The sequence below is a fragment of the Lagenorhynchus albirostris genome, chromosome 9 (assembly GCF_949774975.1).
Source record: "Lagenorhynchus albirostris chromosome 9, mLagAlb1.1, whole genome shotgun sequence".
NCBI classification, from domain to species: domain Eukaryota; kingdom Metazoa; phylum Chordata; class Mammalia; order Artiodactyla; family Delphinidae; genus Lagenorhynchus; species Lagenorhynchus albirostris.
This window is the reverse complement of record NC_083103.1, coordinates 15,214,118-15,236,096: the sequence shown is the minus strand read 5'-3', so window position 1 is coordinate 15,236,096 and position 21,979 is coordinate 15,214,118. Positions and strand designations below refer to the sequence as shown.

The 21,979-nt window shown below is 52.3% G+C and overlaps 1 protein-coding gene across 2 annotated transcripts in view; it reads left to right on the top strand.

The window, feature by feature from the left end:
* The first annotated feature begins 3,145 nt into the window (after positions 1-3,145).
* The window catches only part of TSPAN18 (tetraspanin 18), a 182,893-nt gene continuing 164,059 nt past the window's right edge, over positions 3,146-21,979 (top strand). The window contains exon 1 of one of the 2 annotated variants that reach the window (XM_060159346.1): positions 3,146-3,392. The gene's annotated coding sequence lies outside the window, so the exon portion shown is untranslated. The remainder of the gene's footprint in view (positions 3,393-21,979) is intronic. The other variant, XM_060159345.1, reaches the window with a different exon arrangement.

Here is a 21,979-nt window from a genome sequence, read left to right as displayed (position 1 = left end):
TGGTTTGGAGCTCTTTGCTCTGCATTAGTGCCCCCAAGGTACCAATGTTGGCCGCTCACCCCAGGTGTCCTGAGCCAGTGGCTGGAGCACCATACCTGGGTTGCCCACCTGGCCACACTCAGGTGAGTTTGGGGCTTTCACGCCAATTCAACATTTTTTTTTTCCCAGATGACGGAGAAAAATGAAGTCTAAGAGCCCCCTTGGAGAAGGGGTGAATATTTTCAGAAGAACTATTTCTACTAGACCCCCAAACACCAGGGGAGTAGAAAGGGCCCTGGCCTCGGAGTCAGGAGGCCTGGTTCAATGCAGCTCTCTGACCACGAGGAGGAGACGATAGTCTGTGGTTCTCCCTCAATTTCCCCATCTGTAAGATGAAGTTGGATTACAGTGAATTCTCCACAAGATTCCTTCCAGGGTGGGCAAATGGGGAATCTAGAACCTTCTGGGCCAGGCCACTTCTGGGTTCATGACCACCTAGACTCCAATTGGTCAGCAGTGGTCTTAACACCACCTTCACTCCCTCCTGGGGACTGCTGACCCTCAGCCCTGCCCACTCCCAACATTTTCTCCCTTTTCCGGCCTCTCTCCTCAGTAAAGCCTTCTCCCTCTCTGTTTCCCAACAAGCCACAAATTTAGTTCCTTTTTTGCTTTTATCAAAGGATACCAAAAAGGATTCTAGAAGCCATTTGCCCTGGGCCCTTGTGGTGCAGGTGGCCACACTGAGGCCAGACAAGGCAGGACTTCCCCAAGGCCATCCTGTGAGCAGGAGGAAGGCCGGCTCTCTGTAACCCAAATCACCTTCTCTCATGCAGGACTAAACTCTTAGGGTTCCTGACTTTGGCCAGAAAGTACTTCTTAGCTAATATATTCAGAATTGTGTTTTCTGATTGTGGGGCAGTAGAGATAGTGAAGGAGATATAAGGGGTCTTCAGTACCCTGACAGACCTCCTGGGAAGGAGGTTTATTGGTTTATTGTTGCTGTGTCCTTAACACCTTTCTATCCTTGTTAATCTCCCTTTTCCAGAGACAGTGGGGCCTCTGGCTTCACACCTTCCCTAAGCAGCAGTATTGTGTTGGAGGTTTTTTTTTTTTTTTTACTGTGGTTAAATATATATTGCTAGAATTTAATAACACCGTTTTATTTGCATTGTATTCATTTTTATGGTTACCTTCTATTTATAGTAATGTGATGCCCATTTTCCATTTATGGTAATGCTGTAACATTTCTTTGTAAAACACACACATTTACTTAAAAAAAATAAAACAAGCAAATAAAAAACCCAAGAGTTGATTTAAAGGAAGCGATTAAGCAAATGGTTCTACCTGGTGTGCAGATAGGGCCAGATTCTCAACGGAGGCAGAGAACTGCTGAGGTCTGGGAAACTCTGACTTGGAACTAGACCTCTCCTCCCAGCTGGGTGTCTGACTGTCCAAATGGCCTGCCCTGTCCTCACCTCCCTGTGCTCCTTTCTCCCACTTCCTCCCGTCTGCTTCTGCCCATCCTGTGGATCCCCAGAAACTCCATCCATCCCTCCCGCTGCCCCTGGCCTCCACCTCCTGGGCCCCAGCACCCTCATGGTAGGTTCACGCTTTTTTCCCCTTTAAATTTGTGTGGTGCCTTGCAGCCAAGGAGGCGCACACAGACGGCCTCTTCCAACAGCATTCCAGAAACGAAGAGCCTGTGAGGCTTCTCAGGGCAAATGGTCAGCCTCTCCCCCAACACTGTTTTGGCAGCTGAAGGGGTGAATGTGGAGCCTGAAGCCCTTTCAAGTTTTCCTTGTCCTTGTTTTACAGAAATTGCATTAGTAGAGATTTTTCTTCCCTTGGGTTAAGGATTGCTCACTCTGGGTCCAGTTGAAAACTGTGGATCCAGGTTTTTTTCTTCCAGCCACACCTCTACTGTATTAGGCCCTCCTCAATTTACTCAGTGAAATAGTTGAAAGGACCTGACATCTTCCAAGTCCTTAGAAGGATGTATCCTTTTCCTGGAATGTGGGCAAGGAAAGGCAGAGACTTCCTGCCCCTGCAAATGCTGCCCTGTGGCCTGACATCACCAACATTCCTATCCAAGACTGGAGTAGGTTCAACTCCTATCAGTCACTCACCCCTTAGTGCAAATCAGTTGACAAAGGGGCCTCCTGCAGAACTTGTGTGTGTTTGAATGTCCTGGCAGGCAGGCACTGGGTGTGGAATCTTCAGAGCTGGGACTCAAAAAATTGTTGCCCAGGGACAAGGAGTGGGCAATCTGAGCCCCTCTCCTCTGGGGGGTTAGAGAGCACTTTCACTTGGGCTGTCTGCTTTGATCTGCTTGCTTGCCCATTTTGTCTGGGGCAGGCGGTGGGTAGCTACTTCACAGAAGAGGTTCAGAGGTTAAATGTCTTGGTGAAGTCATGTGTCAGTGGCTGGGGAGGGGGCCTGTGGCTCAGGCAGTGGTACAAAGATGAAAAGATAAGCCCTGAGATGGAGACACAGGTCTGGCCTCTTGCAATCAAGTCGTTTGCATCTGGTCTGGGGTGGGCACCCCCGCGTCCCCAACCTCTTGCTGCAACCCCTCCAGTCTCCTCTATTAACGGCATGGGTCCAAAGCAGCCCAGGGAGGGTGAATCACCCTGGCTTTCAACAGGTCCTTCCAGGGCAGCGGGAAGATGAGGAGCGAGGTCCGGATGGGGGATCATCCCACCCCGCAGCCCTGCGGTCCGGCCACGGAGGTCGGGGGGCAGCGTGGAAGTTTCCCTGGAATAAATACTCCGGTCTAGCGCGCCCAGCTCCCCACTCCCCCTACGGATCTCCTGAATTCAGACGAAGCGAGGGCCTGTGAGCAGAGTGGGGAGGAGCGCAGGGGTGACAGAAGGGGAGGAGGGCAGAGGGTGGCCCCAGGGGCCCCCGGAGCGAGGCCTGGATGCTGGACCAAGCCCGGGAGGGGGCAAGTGGGGCAGCTCGCCGGAGGAGACGTGCCTTCACGTCGGCCGCCAAGGCAGCGGCGGCGGCGGCGGCGGCGGCGACTGGAGACTGAAGGGGAGGAGGTTTGGGGAGGGGAGGGAGCTCGGGGGAGAGGGAGGGAGGGACGGAGCGGTGGCGGGGAGGTGGGGCCGGCGGGCGGGCGGCTGCAGCTGCCGCCGGCGTCTCGGGGGCTCCAGGCTGCGGGGCGGACGCAGCGCCTAGTGATCCACCGCGGAGCCGCGCGAGGCCGCCCGAGCCCGAGCCCGAGCCCGAGCCCCGAGCGAGCGCCGCCGCCGCCTCTCGCCAGCCGGTCCCCGGACGCGCCGCCGCCGCCACAGCCGGGAAGGCAGCCGGTGCCTAGCAAGTTGCGAGTGCGCTTCTCCGCCCGGGGAAAGTTTCCCCCGCGGCCGCCGACTGGAGTTGGCGCGGGATCCGGCCACTGCCGCTGGAAGGTAGGGGTTCCGCACCTCAGTGCCCTCCGTGCGCCCGCCGCCGCGCCCCGGGGGCCTTGGGGGCCCAAGCGCGCTTCCCGCCTCCCCCCGGGCGACTGTTGGGCACGGTGGGGGTGGGGGTGGAATGGGGGGATCCCAGGATGTTCAAGTTCTACTTCGGCTAGGCTGGGGAAGGGGCGGGGGGAGACGTGCTCGTCCCCATCCCTGCCCCGAATCCGCCGAGGGCCAGAGGCTTCCCCCGGGACAGGTGCAGCGCTGCTTGGCGCTCTGGGCGGGTATTTGGGGGTGGGGGGGCAGCAGAATGGCGGGGGTGGCAGGTGTGGTTACAAGTCGGGGTCTTGGCGAGGGCTGCGTCCTGAGGGAGGCGGTGCGCGCCATGCCACTCTGTAGGAGGGCAGGTAGGGACTAAGGATTAGGAGCGAGGATCCGGGCCGTGAGGATTGCCGGGCCCAGCAGGGCCACTGAGGGCGGGTCGCCTTCGGAGTCCCTGGAAGCGGGGCGGGGCGGGGGCGCCACGCTTTCCTTCGGGGCCCCCTTTATTCCGTACTCGGTGTGTGCGGTTTGGGGAAGCAGAGACTCCGTTGGGTGCTCGTTGGATCCGAGGCTCGAGCACGTCCAGATTTAGGGGGCGCAGCGGGAGTCCTCTTGGAGGGTTGGAGGGCACGGGTGGGTTCGCGCCGGCTTTGAGTCCCGGCTGGATTGAGGTGAGTTCGCTCCCGCGAGGGGGCGCCCTTCCCTGGCCGTTTCACCCACAGGAAGGCGAGTTCTGGTTCCTGCGAGACAAATGCACCGAAATCCAGGACCGACAACCGCAGACCAACCCCCAACACACGAGGGGCCAGCCCTGAGGAGCACCCCACCGCAGCCGGAATGGGGCAGAGGGTCGGAGTGTGAGGCTGGGATGCCCCAGTTATAACTGCGCTGTGTACTGGAAAGCTTGGCTCTCAGGAGCTGGTTTTTCTTGGGGGAGCTGGCAGGATGTATGGGTGAATAAAAAATTCACCCGCAGAAAAACCAAAAGGAGGGGAACTTTACATTAACAGCGAATTGGTGTGGAGTAAGTGTATGGGAGCATTAACTTTCTGAGGTTTCTTTGGGGTCTGAAACCCAAACCGCTGAATGCACCCTTTTGGTAAAAGTTGTACCTTTGTTCCCTGGATCTGGCCAGATCCCTTTCTGGTGTGGGTGGGTTGAGGGTCTTGGGGTGAATCCCCTCTCTGGGCACAAATAAACTGGGAGGCACAGGGTGGGGTTGATGGGGGCCCTTAAAGGCTTTAGCAGTCCAGTTTCAAGTGGTAAATTTCATTTCCTCTTGGGGTCTGGAGTCTACAGGCCACATTCATGTGGTCATTTCACAATTATTGGTGGAAACCTGCCACGTGTCCCCTTGTGGGACCTCAGGGCCCCTGTGTGTTGAGTCTGTGGGTCTGTGCCAAGGCCTCAGGGAGCCAGACGGCTGCTGGCATCTATGAAGAGCATCATCTTTGTCGTGTGTGGGCTGTTCGACATTGGAGGGACCCTGAAGCACTGTGGCCTCATCTTTCTCTCTAATTCCCTCCCTCTTCCCTGCACCCCAAGTGAGTACAAATGAGCAAATCTAAGAACGTGCATGGTCTCATAGTGGCTGGCGGAAGTTTTCATCTTTCTCGTGGATGCCAGTGTGGGCTCATTGGGCAGCCCCCCTCCCCCCGCTCATGTTCCCAGAGACCCCTGCAAAGGTGATGGAAAAGGGTGGTCCCTGAAAGAGAGTTGAGGTTCTTGCTTTCAGTGTAGCAAATGTTTTTGTTGGATGCTCTCAAATTGCTCGAGGACAAAGTTGCTGTAAAGAAAGATCAGCATGGTTTTTATTTTGAATAGAAGAGGACAGACGAGTAGGGAGGAGACAGAGGAAAGGGTGGAGAAGCCCGCTGTCTCTGGATTTGTCTTCAAGACATTCCATGGGGCCAGAAAACAAAAGGAGTTGTTTTGTTTTATTGTTTTGTTTTGTTTTTAATGACTCTAGTTTTTCTGTGGAGGGAAGCCTGCCTGGAACAGCCCTGCCCTTGGAAACTGGGAGTGAGCAAGGGGCCCCCAGAGGGCTGGCGGCTCTGCGTTCTGCCCCTGCTCCCTGCACCTCACTCACACCCAACCTGCCCCGAAGATGGGAGGGAACTGAGACCCCTGGGACTGCTGACGTCCCTGTTTGGATGTGGAGTATCATGTGTGGACTCAGACTGCTTCCAGGCAAACTCCAAGGTCTCTGATTCAGCAAAATTTCAGGTCTTGGGCACTGTGTCTCCTGGTCGTCTGGTCCCCAGATCCATTCAAATGGCAGACCCTTGGCGTATCTTTACCCAGCCTGAGGCTGAAATGGAGGTATATCAGTGAAAGTTCCAGGCCACTTTCTAGAAGCATCAGTTCATCTGGAGTTGGAGTTAGGACACCTTGGGCTAATCCAGGAAGTACCCTCTCCTCCTTTAAAAACTGCCTTGTCAGCCTGGAAACAGCTCCCTGAATTAGTGACTTTTTAATGGCCTGGGGCCGGGGTGGCGGTTGAGGAGGCGGGGGCTTGAAACTTAAAGTCAGGAGAGTCTAACGTTTTAGGGCGCTAGGCAGCCCTGCTCTGCCTTCTGTCCAGTGGGGGGCACCGCTCCTGGCCGCCTTGCCCCGCTCCGCCCTGACAGGGCAAAGTGAACCAGGTGCCTGTCCTCCATCACACTGCGGTTTGGGGGTGGAGAGGGTGACGTTGGTGATCAGCTCCTGCTGGGATCCCCATTTCTGTCCGCAAGCTTGCATGTTACCTTTCTCTGGAGGCCTGTGCAGCGTTTACTCCCTCCTCTTTCCTGCTACGAGCAAAGAGTGATGGCTGGACTGCCCCTCTTAGGGACCCCTCTTTCCAGAGGGCGGCTCTTCTGGTCTATTTCATCAGCCATTGAGAAGGAAAATCAGGAACATTTGTTCAAGCTCAGCTGGGACACAGCAAAGGGAGGGGGCCTTGGAAACCAGCACTTTAAGTCCCCCAGAGCAGATGATCGCTTGATGGGGTATTTTTGCAATCTGATGCTGCTAAGTAACCCGCCAGCCTGGGCTCCTCCTGCCGCACGGGCTGCCACCTTGGACCCGCATCAGTGCTCTGACTGGGGGGTGGGGTTGTGTGCAGATAATGTAACACTCATTAAAAAGAGAGGGAGGGCTTCCCTGGTGGCGCAGCAGTTGAGAGTCCGCCTGCCGATGCAGGGGACACGGGTTCGTGCCCCGGTCCGGGAAGATCCCACATGCCGCGGAGCGGCTGGGCCCGTGAGCCATGGCCACTGAGCCTGCGCGTCCGGAGCCTGTGCTCCGTAGCGGGAGAGGCCACAACAGTGAGAGGCCCGCGTACCGCTAAAAAAAAAAAAAAAGAGAGAGGGAGAGGGAGATGGGTCCCAGTGTTTGCAGCTGGCAAAGCAGTTCTTTCATCTCAGCACCTGTTATCTTAAGGTCTAGCCCTTGCCCCTTGTTTGTACCCAAGACTGCTAGTTTAATTAGTAACTGAACAACTTGGAGCTGAGCAACAGCATGTTCACTAGTCCTATGCGTGTGTGTACATACTGATTGGCAACAGGATGGAGTGGAAAGGTCACTGGACCAGCTGGACCAGGAGTAAGGAGACTTGTGTTCTAGCCCCAATTCTGTTATACATGGAACTGTGGGACCTTGAGTGACTCACCACCCCTCTCTGAGCCTCAGTTTCCCTATTTCTCTAGACGCAGCATTGTGAGGCGGTTAGGCTGCCTGGGTTTGAATGTCGGCTTTCTTCTACTTAATAGCTGTGTGACCTTAGGCCATTCAACCTCTGGTGCCTCAGTTTCCTCATCTGTGAAATGGGACTAATTATACTGTATCAGAGTGTTGTGAAATGTCAACGAGATAAAACATGTGAAACACTTAGCACAGTGCACAGCAGGTAGTAAATGCTCAACAAATACAGTCATCATTGTCATTATTATTATTACTAATACTCTTATTGTGAAGTGGGAGGGAGGGATCAACGTTGATCCTTTCCAGCTCTGATATTTTTGGGCACAGTGCGTGTGTGCGTGTGTGTGTGTGTGTGTGTGTGCGTGTGTGTGTGTGTGTGTGTGTGTGTGTCTGCTTTTGAGGTGGAAGACAAGGGTGAATAAAACAAATTGCTTTTCTTTTTTTTTTTTCTTCCTTTCCCTGCCTCACTGAGGGACTCCAGAGTTAAAATCTTGTGAGTATTCTCATGATAGCCCCATCCTTGTGGCAGGAAGCCCAATGTGATGTCACTGAACATATCCTGGTTACTGGCAGTTGAGGGATGATATTTCATCAGCTAGTATATGCCCATCCTTTCCCTTCCATCCTTTGTTTCCCCCCCTTAACTATAGTACAAAGACCATATGTACAGATAATGAGTTTAAGCTGATAACTCCGAGATACACCCAAATAAAAGGCCATCCTCCTAGAAGACTTTCGACTCTAAAATAAATAATCTGGCTCCTCTGCTGCGTCGCACTGTGTCTGGCTGGCCCCGCTCCGCTCTCTGTGTTCTGCCCCTCGGTCTCTTGCAGGGATGCGAGCTGGGCCAGGTCTGCTGTCTGGGCTGCGTCAGCCATCCTGGCGGGGCAGCCTCTGGCTGCACCTCGGCCTCATCTCCCTCCAGCAAAGGCTGTTCTCTGAGCCGTCCCAGTGACGATCTTTACTGCGGCAGACAGTTGGGGAGTGCTCACCATCGGCCGGGAGCTAGACAATGCTTCATCTCACCTCCACCCTCAAAGTCGGTTCAGATATTGTCCCCATCTTACAGATTAGGACGTAGGGCTCAGAAAAATCAAGGGAGCAAGTGGTAGGACTGGAATTTGATCCTAGGTTGGTCTGATTCTCCCTTCTGTGCTCGAAACCACTCTGTGATGTTTCCTCTCCTATCGAACCCTCCTGTGAGCTCCAAAGCCCCAGAAAAGATTTCCCTGAGATGCGATCGGGCCCCCTCCTCCCTGCTTTTGCTCATTTTCCAGGCTCACAGTGCTTTCTGAGATTCTCTTTTCTCATCCTGCATTGACTACTCAGCCATCCTGGGGACACGGAGGGGTAGGAGCGTTTTGGGACAAGGTTGCTTACAGGAAGGGGATGATCTTATTCAGCAACAAAAGGTTGTAATTGAAAGAGGATGTGTGTTGGAGTCACAGATGTGAACTTGCATCTTGTTTCTGGCTATGTGGCCTTGGTTTCCGTATTTGTGAAAAGCAGAATAACAACAACAATAAGAGTGTTAAGCTACGTAATACCAGCAGCCACAGCAGATGACCCCAGACTCTCAGTGGCTTAACCTTGTGGCTTTAATTCTCACTTACGTTACTTGTCTAACATGGATCTCTGCTGTACACAGTTACTCAGGGACGCAGGCGGATGGTGACTCCACCATCTTCATAGCTGCACTTCCAGGACGATGTGGCATCCGTGGTTACCGCAGAAGGCGAAGAGAGCAATGGAAAAGGAAAAGGCACACTAACGCTCCACTGTGTCCCCTGGAGGTGACACACATCACTTCAGCTCCAGTCCATTGGTCAGAACTGTCACCTGGCCCGATGCCAGCTGCAAGGGAGGCTGGGTATTTACTGAGCACTTGTCACCTGGCCTGAAACCAGCTGCAAGGGAGGCTGGGTGTTTACTGAGCACTAACTCCCTGCATTTATATTTCCTGGATAGAGTACTTCGAGGATTAATTGAGATGATGCATTTAAAGCTCCTAGTATAGACCTGGCACATAGTCCTTAAAACACGGCTGCTTCCTTTCCTTAATGATCCCTGATGTGCATTGCTCTTTAGAGATTACAGACCATGTCCATGGAAACGATCTCTGGACAGATCATATATTGCCCATAATACACTGGAGGTGGGGGTGGCTCGGAGGGGCCAAGGGGCTGGCCAGTGAGCACACAGCAAGGGCACTAAGCCAGACCCTTGACCTTCACCCCAGAGCTCCCATGGCCTCCTTTGCCTTATTGAAGTTTACTGCTCTTAGAACTTCTTCCAGGACCCTCCAGCACCTACTTCTGCTCCTGTCTCCTCCTCCCATGCCCTAATGGGGAAGAGCTTCTGTATTCATCTTCTGTGTGTGCATGGGGCAGGGGGAGAAGGCCCAGGGGCAGAGAAGGCGGGGGGGAGGCTGCAGGAACTATCTGGAAGCTGACGGAGTAGTGTAGGGGCATGAGAAGCCTTAGTTTTAAATATTCATCGTGAAAGCCACAGGAATTTCGGCTCCATGCACACTACTTTGGGAAGTGCTGTGCATTCAAGCTTTGGGGTGTCCCCCAAATGACAGAAGGCTACCTGTGCTTCCTGTCCCATCTATGCAGCCTCCTGCTGGCCCCTTTCACTCCTTGTGGGGTTGGGCAGGTAAAGAGAGGGGGCCTGATGAGGGTTTCTAGCCCTGTTTTTCTGAGAACAGCAAGGTGGTCAGACCTAGCTTCAAATCCTGACACCTCTACTTTAACCCTTGTTTCTCTCTCTGAGCCTCAGTTTTTTCCTCTGCAAAATGGGAAGAATGTAGAAAGCTGTAAAGCTGATCAAGTGCCTGGCACCTAGTAGGTGTCAATAGGTTTACACATGGCTCCTCGCCCACTTGAGTAAGAAACGAGAGATGCCTTTGGCAAGGGGCCAGCACCCGAGGAGAGGCTCCAAGCGCCCCCCCCTCCCGCCCCTGCGCACACGCCTGTCACTCCCATCTCTTGGATGGAGAGGCTCTGGGCTCCCATCCTGGGTGGCCTGGGGCTGGGCTCTCTAGTTCATAATAGTTGAACTACTATGGCTTCCGTTGGAAATGGGAGAAGAATTTGGAGCCCCGGTCCTTGGATTTAGGCCCGTCTTTTCACGGCTAATCACCACTGTGGGCGCGGGGCCTGAGGGTGCTGCCTCTCCGGCTGGGACAGATTGCAGCACTCTTGCTAGCCAAGTGCGCCTCGGCCTCCTGGGGGGCAGCCCGCCACCACCTGGTGCCTGACATTTAGGGCTCTCTCCAGCAGGGCCAGCTCAGGGTACTCATCTTGTCTGAGTTTTTAGCCCCCAGGGAAATGAGGTGCTTCTCCAGCCAAAATACAAGCACGCCTTGAATAATGGGGATTTACTGTCCCCTGCAAAAGACCTCACAGGGATAACTGGCGAGCTGGACACCAGGGTGGAGGGGTCTTTGAGAGAGTATGGCTCCCCAAGACGGGATTCGGAGGTGGCCCGTGGCCCCTGGCATAGTGGATGCTTGTTCCTGGGGGCACTGAGAGAGGGGCCTCCCACTGTAGCTGCACCAGGATGCTCCTGGCTTCTTTGAAAAGTGCTGGTGGGAGGCAGGCTGGTTAGGCAGTGAGTCAGGCACGTGGGGTCCCTAAAACACATCTCATTCACTCTGCCCCCAGACCTCAGCTTCTGCAGCCCCTCACCCCGAAACACCGGGGCAGAGCTGTGGACCAGCTCAAGAGCGCGGTGAGGTGATGTGTTGGTTTCCTAGGGCTTCAGTAACCAGTACCGTAAACTGAGGGCTTCTAACCACAGACATTCATCCTCGCACAGTTCTGGAGGCTAAAAGTCCAAAATCAGGTGTCAGCAGGGCTCTAGAGGAGGGTTCTACTTCCTTGCTTCTGGTGGCTATTGGCAGTCCTTGGTGTTCTTGACTTGTGGGCACATCACTCCAGCCTCTTCCTCTGTCATCACACGGTGTTCTCCCTGTTGCTGCACCAGGTCAGCTTTCCTCTTCTTATGAGGACACCCGTCACATTGGATTAGAGCCTAATGACCTCATCTGAACTTGATGACATCTGCAAAGACCCTGTTTTCAAATAAGGTCACATTCATACATACCAGGGGTTAGGATACGTGGGGCACACCATTCAATCCACAACAGGTGGGTACTGTTATCGCTCCATTTAACAGCCAAGAAAACCAACCCAAGAGGCTAAGTATTGTAATTTGCCCGAGGTCACACAGCTATACAACTAGTAAGTAACAAGAAAATTAATCTCTGTACATTTCAGTTTTCTTATCAATAAAGTGGGGATTTATACCCACCTCGTGGCCTAGTTCTAAACATCAAAAGAGTAAATGTCTGCATCAGACACACTTTGTCCACTGTTAACATTTGTCAGATGCTGTTTTCCATATTTTTTCCCTCCCAACAGGTCTGGAAGGGTGCTGGGTGTTAGTGTGGGCTTAAGAAACATGGGTGCATGTGAATTATAACCAATTGCAGATAGGATGTTTTCTAGAAGTAATAATATGAAAGGACTTCGTGAAAGGCACCATTTACGTTTTTCTCAACTCGTCTTTCTGGAGTTGCCTGCCATCTCCATCTCCTCTCGGGCTGAAAATATCTGGTCCAGATGAATTGTTCTCGCTCTTTATCCTGGGTTCACCTTGAGCACCGGAAGTCACTGTGATGTCGGCAAGTTGGGTTCCTCTTCCCTGGCAGGTCGTCTGGACTTCTCTGCAAGAGAAGGGGGCCTAGGAGGAAATAGCCAAGCTCCCAGCTCTGGCGCCCATCTCACAGGGGCCCAGGAGGGTTTGGAGGCTCAGCTGTGGAGGCCGAGGGTTCAGATACACCGCCTCATCCCCATGCATTGAAAGCGTGAGAGGCAACACGCCATCGGGGTTAGGAGTTCTGAACATAAGGGCCCGGGTTCAAGTCCCCGTTCAGCCACAGTCCATGGCCTCTGTTTAGCCTTTGACAAGATACTTAACTTCTCTGTACCACCGTTTTATTTATTTATTTTAAAAAGATATTTATTTATTTATCTGGCTGTGCCGCATCTTTGTTGCAGCACGCGGGATCTTTGTTGTGGCATGCAGGGCCTTTTTGTTGCAGCACAGGGGCTTAGTTGCCCTGCGGCACGTGGGATTTTAGTTCCCTGACCAGGGACTGAACCTGTGTCCGCTGCACTGGAGGGTGGATTCTTAACCACTGGACCAGCAGGGAAGTCCCTGTACCACCATTTCACTTCATAAGGTTTTTTTTTTTTAATTGAGGTGTAACTGACATAAAACATTATATTAGTTTCAGGTGTACAACATAATTATCCAATATTTGTATATTTTGTGAAATGATCACCCTCGAAAGGTTTTATGAAGATAAAATAAGATCAAAATGCATAAATGTATCTTTTAGGATTCAAGGTGGCACTTTAAAAGTATTCAGTGAATGTTGGAATTATTCTAATTATTTTATTTCTGATCTGTTTTCCTCAACGGAATGAGGGCAGAGACCTGTCTGTCTCAGTCTCCACGGAGCCTGCAGTGTGTAGCTCAGTGCCTGGGACTGAATAGATGTTCGTAGACGTTCATACACGCAGAATGAATGAGTGAGGGAATGAATGATGAATTCTTAGTCATAGCTTCTTAGGGATCGCATCCTTCCTTGCTATGCACCGTAACGCCCCTTAGGTGGGGGCACTGCGGACAGCATGGGGACAAATCCAGTGGGGAGCCAGGGGTGCCAGTGGGGAGTCATGAAAGGCACTTACATCTGGGGGCGGGGGCAGCGAAGGCCTCCCCGTGGAAGTAAGCACAAGTTAAAGCTTGGAGGATGAGGGGGAGATGGGGAAGGGCGGCCTGGAAAGTCGTGGTCACCAGGAAACAGGCTGTGAGATGGCTCCATGGGGAAAGCCACGTTTGCAGTGTCAGGTGTCCCTGCGACTTATGGGGGAACAGACAGCCTCGACCAGCAGAGATGCCCGCCCACACTCTGACACATGGAAGGCCATCCTCCTCCGGTATTACTACTTAACAGGTGTACCTCACTCGAGGCGGCCGGATCTGTGAAAATGCCAGCTGGATCAGAGGATCCTCATCCAATTTACAGACAGATTAACGCTCAGATTCCCATTCCTCCCTACTGCCTTAAAAATAAAATTCAGTTTACTGAAGTTCGACTTACACACTTTGTTAGGGAAAACATCTGTTGTGTAATGTGATCGTGCTAGCCGCCTCGCGCCCTCTCGGAAGCGCTTCAATAGATTCTCACCTGTGTTCAGAAGGCTTTCTTGCAGCCTCTGCCCCTCCCCCACCCAGGCCTGCCTCCCTCTGCTCCAGCCCACCAGCCACCTTGCCCCAACCCAAACAGGTCTGCTCTGCATGCTCTTCCCTCATCCCTGCAATGCTTTCCCTCCCTCTTTAACTACCCAACTCCTCTTCATCCTTTGGATCCCATCACCTCCTCCAAGAAGCCCTCCTGGACTCCCAAGTGGGCCAAATTTCCCACCTATTGGCTCTGATTGCTCCACCATCCCCTCCCTAACAGGAGTTAGTCACGATTGCACAATTGTTGACTTGTCTGTGTGATTATTTAACTTCCATCTCCCCCGCTCTAGCGTAACCGCTGGAGGGCAGGGACCCTGTCTATCTTTGCTTATCCATCCCAGGCACCTGGCAGGTGCTCACAAAATGCCTCCCTCCATTTTTCCCTTTGTAGACCAGTCTTTTTCAGGCTGTCTTGGGTAATGAGCGCAGCTGACATATTGATCACTTTCAGTGTGCCAGGCACTTAACGAGTCTAATCTCATCCGATAGAATGGTTTATGGTCCCAGCTCTACCACTCAACAGCTCCGTAGCCTTGGGCAAGTTACTCAACCTCTCTGTTCATCATTTTCTTGTCCATAAAATGGGACTAAAAATAATACCTAATTTATTGGGTTGTTGTGAGGACTAAATAAGTTAATTCTTATCAATTTTATTTTCTCACAGTTTTGGAGGCTAGAAGCTCATGATCAAGGTGTTGGCAGACTTGGTTTCTTCTGAGGTCTCTTCCTGGCTTGCAGAAGGCTGCCTTCTCACTGTTCTCACAGGGTCTTTCCTCTGTGCACATGAACCTCTGGTGTCCCCTGGGGGTCCAAATCTCTTCTTATAAGGGCATTAGTCAGATTGCCCTAAAAGCCTCATTTTAATTTAATCATCTCTTTAAAGACTCAGGAGGTCTGAACCCCAAGCCTGCTCTCCAGCATTACATGGTCTGTTCCCTGGCTCTGCTCCTCTGTGGGACACCAGGGTCTTCCCTGTTGGAGCCAGTCCATGTCTTAACAGCCAGAGTGGGAGAAAATCAGAATCTGGGGTCTCAGAGGCCTCTCACTTGGCCCTTTGCTCCCCTCCAGTCCTTAATCCCCTGTTCAATGGCAGCTGTCAAACCCCTAAGGGGACTGGGACCTATTGTCCTGCATGTGGGCTGAGAGGGAGGCCGGGGGTTCCAGGAGGTGAGAAGGAAGTGGGAGGGTTCTAGGAAGTGAGGAGGATTATTGATTCTGGGATTTTCTCCCTCTCCGTAGTTCATTTATTTGATTTTCCAGGAGTTATCACAAGCTCTTTGAAATGAATCACTTTTCACTGGTGAAAGACCTAAGGAAAAAATAATCAGAGTAAACATAGTAAGAGAATACGGAAATAGATCAAAAGCGTATTCGATGGAAACTGAGTCTTAAGCCAGTCTCCTCACTGGGAGACCACCAGTGTGAGCAGCCCCGTCTCTGCTGGGTTGTTCTCCCAGTAAATGAGCACAGCTGTGTACATGGTGCCTGCCATTCCTACATACCCTGCGGTGTTCCATCCCTTCAGCTCTGCATCTTTTCAATTGTTCCGTCTTAGCACGTACACCTCTGCCTTGGTTTAGTTGGGGGTCTCCAAAAACAGACCCTGAGCATGGATCTGGGTACGCAGAGTTTATATATGATGAGGTTGGTTCCAGAGAGGTGAGTGAGCAGGGAGGGGAGGGGAGCCAATGAAAGATGCCCTATTGAGCAGCCTCCCGCTGTGGGCACCTGGGGCCCTGTCCCACTGGGGACCCTCCCAGGGACTGTGTGAAGCACACCTCAGAATCGACCCAGCGAGTGGTCACCGACTTCCGTCTCTCATTGGTTGAGGGTTGCTCCTGGGGACATCAACTTCTGGAAGCTTCCAGGCTGCCTTCAAGCCAAGAGACTGAAGGAGGTGCTTGTGTAGGGACTACCAGAGTGAGCGGAACTGTCCCCTGAAGCTGTAGGGGGTCTCCAGGGCGGACCACGGTGTAGGGGAGAGGCACAGCTCACGTGTCGTTTACTTACCACGTCCTCTTGTGATGGATGACTAGTATATCCCTGCGTGGACAGCCATGATGTTTTTGCCTGATTCCCTACGGGCGAACTGAATTGCTTTTCTGGAACACACCTCCTTCTTGCCGCTCCACCCAGCAGGCAATCTGTGGAGACCACCTACTGTGGAGTGGCCAGCTGGGTCAATGGCCATCTTCTCTCTCCCATAGTTGCTTGGTCCTCTCTGGCCTCTTCCTGCCCCCTGCCCATCCCCACTTGGTCCCCACAGATGTCGTTTTGACCCTTTCATCTCATGGGGTCCAGGAGCCTGGGCTAGGTGGGGTCTCTGAAAGACCCTGGGGGCCTTTGGAGAACACTTGTGAGAGGGAGGCCAGCAAGTCGCTACAGAGGGTGGTTTCCACCTTCCTACAGGGCTGGATGGGGACGTCCGTTGGCAGATCAAAAGGCTTTTTGTTGTTGTTTTATTTTCCTTTCTAGCGGCTTCTTGCTGGGGAAGCAGGCTGTGGAGCCAAGGCAAACAGAGCGACCTCTGAGGGCACTGCCTGCAGGTTCTGCGAGGCTGAGGAGATGAAGTTCTGGCGCTGCAGAGGGGATAGCGCTGGGGCCACAGGTGGCGGCTGTCCCCGGGGACCCTTCCCTCCTCTGAGCCCAGAGACCAAATGGGGACAACGGGGGCCGAGCTCAGAGCCTGATGGGCTCAAGGAGGCCTGGGATTTGGGGGAGCAGGAAGGGGTCACCAAGAGGGCTGGACCACAGACTAGACTCAACCCCTGAGTTGCCGTCCTTAGCGTCCCCAGCTGAAGAGATGGGGAGAGCCCTGGACTGGGAGTCCAGAGAGTCAGAAACTGGAGCCGAACCCCGTTTGGGCTCCAACTAGTGCTCGTGTCCGCGGAGGACCGCTGACACCGCGCCCACATGCTGGGAGTGGGGCTGCTTGTCCCATGACTCTAGAACCTCCCTTTAGAGTCTGCAGTGGGGACTGCAACCGGAAAGCCTCGAACCCTCTGGAGACAAGCGCTCAGGAAGCCGAGGCGTGGTTGTTCATGGAAGCGGGGGAATTAAGTAAATTAAAAGTGCGAGAGGAAAATCCATCAGCATTATTCTCAATCGCTGGGATGATATGCATAACATTTCCTCCCTTTCACTTGATCATTTTCTCTTCCCAAAAGAGTTTGAAGAAAGAAAATGTCTGATGATTCACCGCACACTAAGCTCAAATAAATATGCTCTTAAAAAAGTGGTTGCTATGTAATTGAATTGATATAATGGGCAAATTTTGTTTCTAAGTAGCCCTACCGCTCACAAAGATCTATTCAAACCTGCTGGAGAGGTAGAGGTACGTGTGTGTGTTTGTGTGCAAAGAGAAAAAGATCTCACCGATAAGGAATCTTTTTGGCCAAACAATGATAATGATGATATATTTCAATAAAGTTGTGTGCATGTCTGCTGGGGAGGAATGTACCGGATTAAAGTTAAATGTTCTTCGAGAAGGAGTTCCGAAGGCAGCTGTAGAGTCCAGGTGGCATTCGAGTAGGGCCGTAAGCAAGTGGGAATTCTGACTTCTGAATCCCACGGTTCAAATCCTGGCTCTGCCCCTCACAAGCTGCCTTCGGAACTCCTTGTTGACCTTGGCAAGTTTTTTATCCTAATCGAACCTCAGTTTCCTCATCTGGAAGAAAAAGGGACAGCACAAGCGGGACCCACTGGGTCCTGGGCTTGGAGTGACCTGCCACGTCGGCTCTCTTTCATTCCCTTTCCTCTCCAGAAGCACAGCAGAATTGTTCCATGTAGACCCATATATATGATCTCATTTGATGCCCCACAGTCTGATTGTGATGAGATTTTTAATCCCTGTTTTATGGAAGGGAGACCTGAGGTGCTGAGATTATGGAATTCCATAGATCACCCAGTTGGTTGGAGGGATGTGGGAAACTGGGAGGGTTTTTCTGAAACATTGCAAGGCCCCACCTTTTCCACTGTAAGGGGATCTTTGCCTGGGAGGCCTGTTGAATGCAGCAAAGGAGCTCCTGGTGTTGCTTGGTGTAGGCGTTCGTTCATTCTTTCTTTCTTCCATCGTGTGTCCGGACAGCCCTCAGGATCCACAGATTTTGCATTGGTGGATTCAACCAACTGCGGATTGAAAATATTCAAAAATAAAAATTTCAGAGAGTTCCAAAAAAGCAAAACTTGAATTTGCCACACTCCAGCAACTATTTACATAGCATTTACATTGTAGTAGGTATTATAAGTAATCTAGAGACGCCAAGGATACAGGAGGATGGGTGTAAGTTATGTGCAAACACTACACCATGTTTTTAAAATAAATTTATTTATTTTTTGTTTAGTTTTGGCTGCGTTGGGTCTTCACTGCGGCGCGCGGGCTTTCTCTAGTTGCGGTAAGCAGGGGCTACTCTTCGTTGCGGTGCGTGGGCTTCTCATTGCGGTGGCTTCTCTTGTTGCAGAGCACGGGCTCTAGGCACGCAGGCTCAGTAGTTGTGGCGCACGGGCTTAGTTGCTCCGTGGCATGTGAGATCTTCCAGGACCAGGGCTCGAACCCGTGTCCCCTGCATTGGCAGGCAGATGCTTAACCACTGCGCCACCGGGGAAGCCCCTACTATACCATTTTATATGAGGGACTTGAGCATCAGTGGATTTTGCTATCCATGGAGGCCCTGTAACTAGTCTCGAGGGACGACTGTACTAGACTTTTACTGAAGACTTGAGGTGGAGGATGGTACATCCAGAGGGTGTGTAACCACCCAGTCCAGTACTGCATAGCAGTCTTTTCTGGTCTTGAAGCCCCTGAGCCATACCCACCAGGAGGAGTTCTCTCCTGGGTCCCTGACTCAGGCTGGGCCCTCTCGCTTACTCTTCTCACCTCCCAGGCTTCTCCCAAGTCTCAGGCCCCCTCGGCCCCTCCCTCTGAGGACGCAGAGCTTCTGCTCTCTTGGTGTCACCTGGAGGATCCCCTGCCCCTTATGCGGGTGACTCAGGCTTGGTACTGCTGGATGGGGACACAGCCTCTCCAGTACCCACCTTGCCCTCCTTCCCTGCCATACAAAGTTGCCCTTTGCCAGAGATGCTTTCTTGCCGGGTCCTGGCAGGGCTCCCGGCCCTCACACTCCTGATGCTGCCTGATTCTCTGAGACTGTCTTTGCCTCGGTACCTAGAGGTGCTTGAGAGAACCTTGTCCTTAAGAGCCCCGCCATGGGGAGTGGCGGGCCATCTTCCTAGCTCACATCTGTAGTCTTGTCTTTCCTGCCAGTTAACAGGAGGCTGTGAACAGAAGCAGCACTTCTTCCCCCCAACAAGGAATTCAGGAGTTGGTGTCGCACGTGCGCGTACACATGTGTGCACTTGGATGGGTTTTGCTGGCCCTGAACCTGGGCCTTGAGGTGTCACCCAGAGCCTTGTTGGAAATAAGTGTGTTGTTGAAGGCAGCAGATGACTGTATCTTTGGAAGGAGGAGGGACGGGATTAGGGCAAAGTGCATTCTGGTCAGTTCAGTAGGTAATGGGAAGAGAGCCTCGTGGGGCAGTGGTTAGAGCCCGGGCCATCATGGGTGGATTCTGGCCCTGCCACTTTCTGGCGTGTGTGACCTCGGGCTGGTAAAGCCTTGATACTTCTTTCCGTTCCACGTGAAACTAGGTAACAGCAGTGCAGGTTGGTGGGAGGCTGAGTAACCGAGTCGGACCCCCGCCATGAACACGAGTCCCCAGAAGTTTGGAGAGAAGTGTGTGCAGGAATAGGAACTCCTCACATTTCGAGCTGCCTGGGTCCTTTTTCCCGTCGCGTTAGTCCTGCGCCCTCTGGGAGTCGCCAGAAATCTCCCAAACGCTGCAGCTGTTTCTGGTCTTGCCTTCACTTGCTGATGTGGATGTGGACATGGACGTGGATGTGGACGGGCAGGCTGGGTGCCTTCCTCTGCCGCCCCCGGAAGCCCCAAATCCCCATAGAAGGCAAAGACTTGGAGGTGCAGATACAGCTGTTCCCGAGGGAGGAGATGCCGTCGTAACACAATCCGATGAACTCAGTTTTGGGCACCTTTGGCTAAAAATGACCTTGAAAGGCAGATTTGCAGATGTCAGGGAACTTTTAGTATTTTTGAGCTTAGGAAAAAAATTCTAGTGTGAGTGAGGAGAGAAGGGCAAGGAGGAGCCCTGTGGCCTGGTTGAGGGAAGAAAATGACATTTCTTGGTTTTCATTTGCCTCAAAACACACTGTGAGTTTTTCTGCAAATGTTAATAAAGACAGAAAGTGGTGGGACCACAGAGGCCCCCCTTGGGCTGCTGCTGGAAGCACCTCCACGTTGGAACCCCTCCCTGGGTTTGTGTGGATAATCGCTTTGGAAAAGGGCAATTTTTACTGGTGTCGGATCACCGAGCTCAGCCTCATTAAGGAAAATCTCTTTCTTAGAGCCCAGGGATCAGCGCGAGAATGACTCCTCACCAGCTCTTGGCCGCAGCCTTGTCTCTGAGCTGAGATCCCAGTCTGCAGCCAGCCTGGGTGCTGTCTCCACTGTTTACTGCTTAGCAGGGAGAAGTGAACCAGATGTGATTGGTTTGAGATGAATGAGGTTCCCATCGTGTTTCTGGCTTTTCTAGTAGTTCCTAACTGGTTGTGAGAGGCTCCCTGGAGTAGTGAAAGAGCCCTGAATTAGAAATGGGGAGCTGGTTCAAGTTCCCCTGGGGCAAGGCGCTAGCCCTCTCTGGGCTTGTTTGCCACCCATAAAACCTGTAGACAAAACCCCAAACCAGCAAAAACACCCCAGGGCAGACATACATTATCGTCAAGGCAAGCGTCGTAGGGTTGGCGTGGGAATCAGAGTCAAATAAGCTAAAGGATGGGGCCAGGCTTGGGTTTGGTCCTTTCTCTGTTTCTTACCCATCCTGGGAATAAGAAGGCTGAGCCACTTGAGAAAATGGCAAGGGTTTCCGGGGGCCAACACTGAATAGCAGGTGTGGCAAATGCATGTCATCTCAAATGCCAACCCTGATCGATTGGTAGGGCCTGCTGAAGGGTAGATGAGGCTGGGTTATTCGGGCTCAGCAGGAAGGAGTGCCAAGATCAATTATTGATGTCTGTTACAGTTGCAGGAGGGTGGAGTGCTAGCCCACAGGGTAGATTTGGGGAACCCTGGGGTGCTAGGTAGAGCCTAGCCACTGGGAACCTGGGTGCTCTGCAGTCACTGGCTTTGTGCTCTATGACCTCAGGCAGTGGTTCTTAATTGGGCTACATTTCAAAATAATCATGCTTGGCTGTCCACATCCTCAGGAAGTCTGGTTGGTACTAGTGCAGTGCTGGGCATGTGTATTTTGAAGAGACTGCTCAAGTGATTTCAATGTAATTTCATCCTCATAGAGCAGGGGTCCCCAACCCCCGGGCCGTGGACCAGTACCGGCCCGTAGCCTGTTAGGAATCGGGCCGCACAGCAGGAGGTGAGCGACGGGCGAGCGAGCGAAGCCGCACCTGCTGCTGCCCACCGCTCCCCGTCGCTCGCATTACCGCCTGAACCATCCCCCCCACACTATCTGTGGAAAAAATTGTCTTCCACGAAACCGGTCCCTGGTGCCAAAAAGGTTGGGGACCGCTGTCATAGAGAAGCACTGACGGAAGGACAGCCACTGATAGCTTACTGAGGCCTCATTCACTCAGCCGTTTGGTGGAGGGGATTATGGGAATTTTCCCCACTGTATCATATGAATTTGTGAGGCACCAAGCAAGATGGTCTGGCCAGTGGCTAAAATGAATGAGGCACACAGGCCAGAGGTGCAGCGTGGTGGCCTGCAGGCCAGATCCAAGCTACAGGTGTATTTTGTTTAATGTGCGCAATGTTTAAAACGTGAAACTGACCGAACATTAAAATGTTGGGAAATGTAACTAAAACATACACATACCGTATGACCCAACAATTCCACTCTTTCCAACAGAAAAGCATACATGTGCTCCCCAAGAGGCATGTGTAAGAATGTCCGTAGCTTCATTCTCTACGAGAGGCCTGGAAACACCCCAAATGTCTATACGTGGTAGAATGGATACGGGAGTACTACACAGCAGAGAATGAATGAACTCCAGCTGCTGATGGCGATCTGGGGGGAATCTCAGAATCCTGATGTTCAGCAGAAGACAGCAGAGGTGAAGGCGAATGATTCTATTTATACAGAATTCTATCTACACGGAACGATTCTATTTATATAAAGTTCAGAGTCGGCGAAGTGAAGCTATGGTGTTAAAAGTCACGGTAGTGATTCCGTTTGGGCAGAGGTTGGGGAGGGCCCGGAAGGAAGCATGGGGGGCTTCTGGGTGCTGGTCTCTTTCTTTTCTTATTCCGCTTGGTGGTTTCACAGGTGTGTCCAGTTTGTGACTATTCATGGAGTTGTACATTTCAGACCTATGTACTTTTGTGTATATATATTTCAAAATTTTAAATTCTGTTAACAAAACAGAGGATTCTAACCAGTTGAAAAAGAGATGTAGCATAAAACTCTAGATTTCTTCCTTCCTTGACAAATAGGCCCCTACGTGGCAACAGCAGGCAGGGGGTGAGCAGG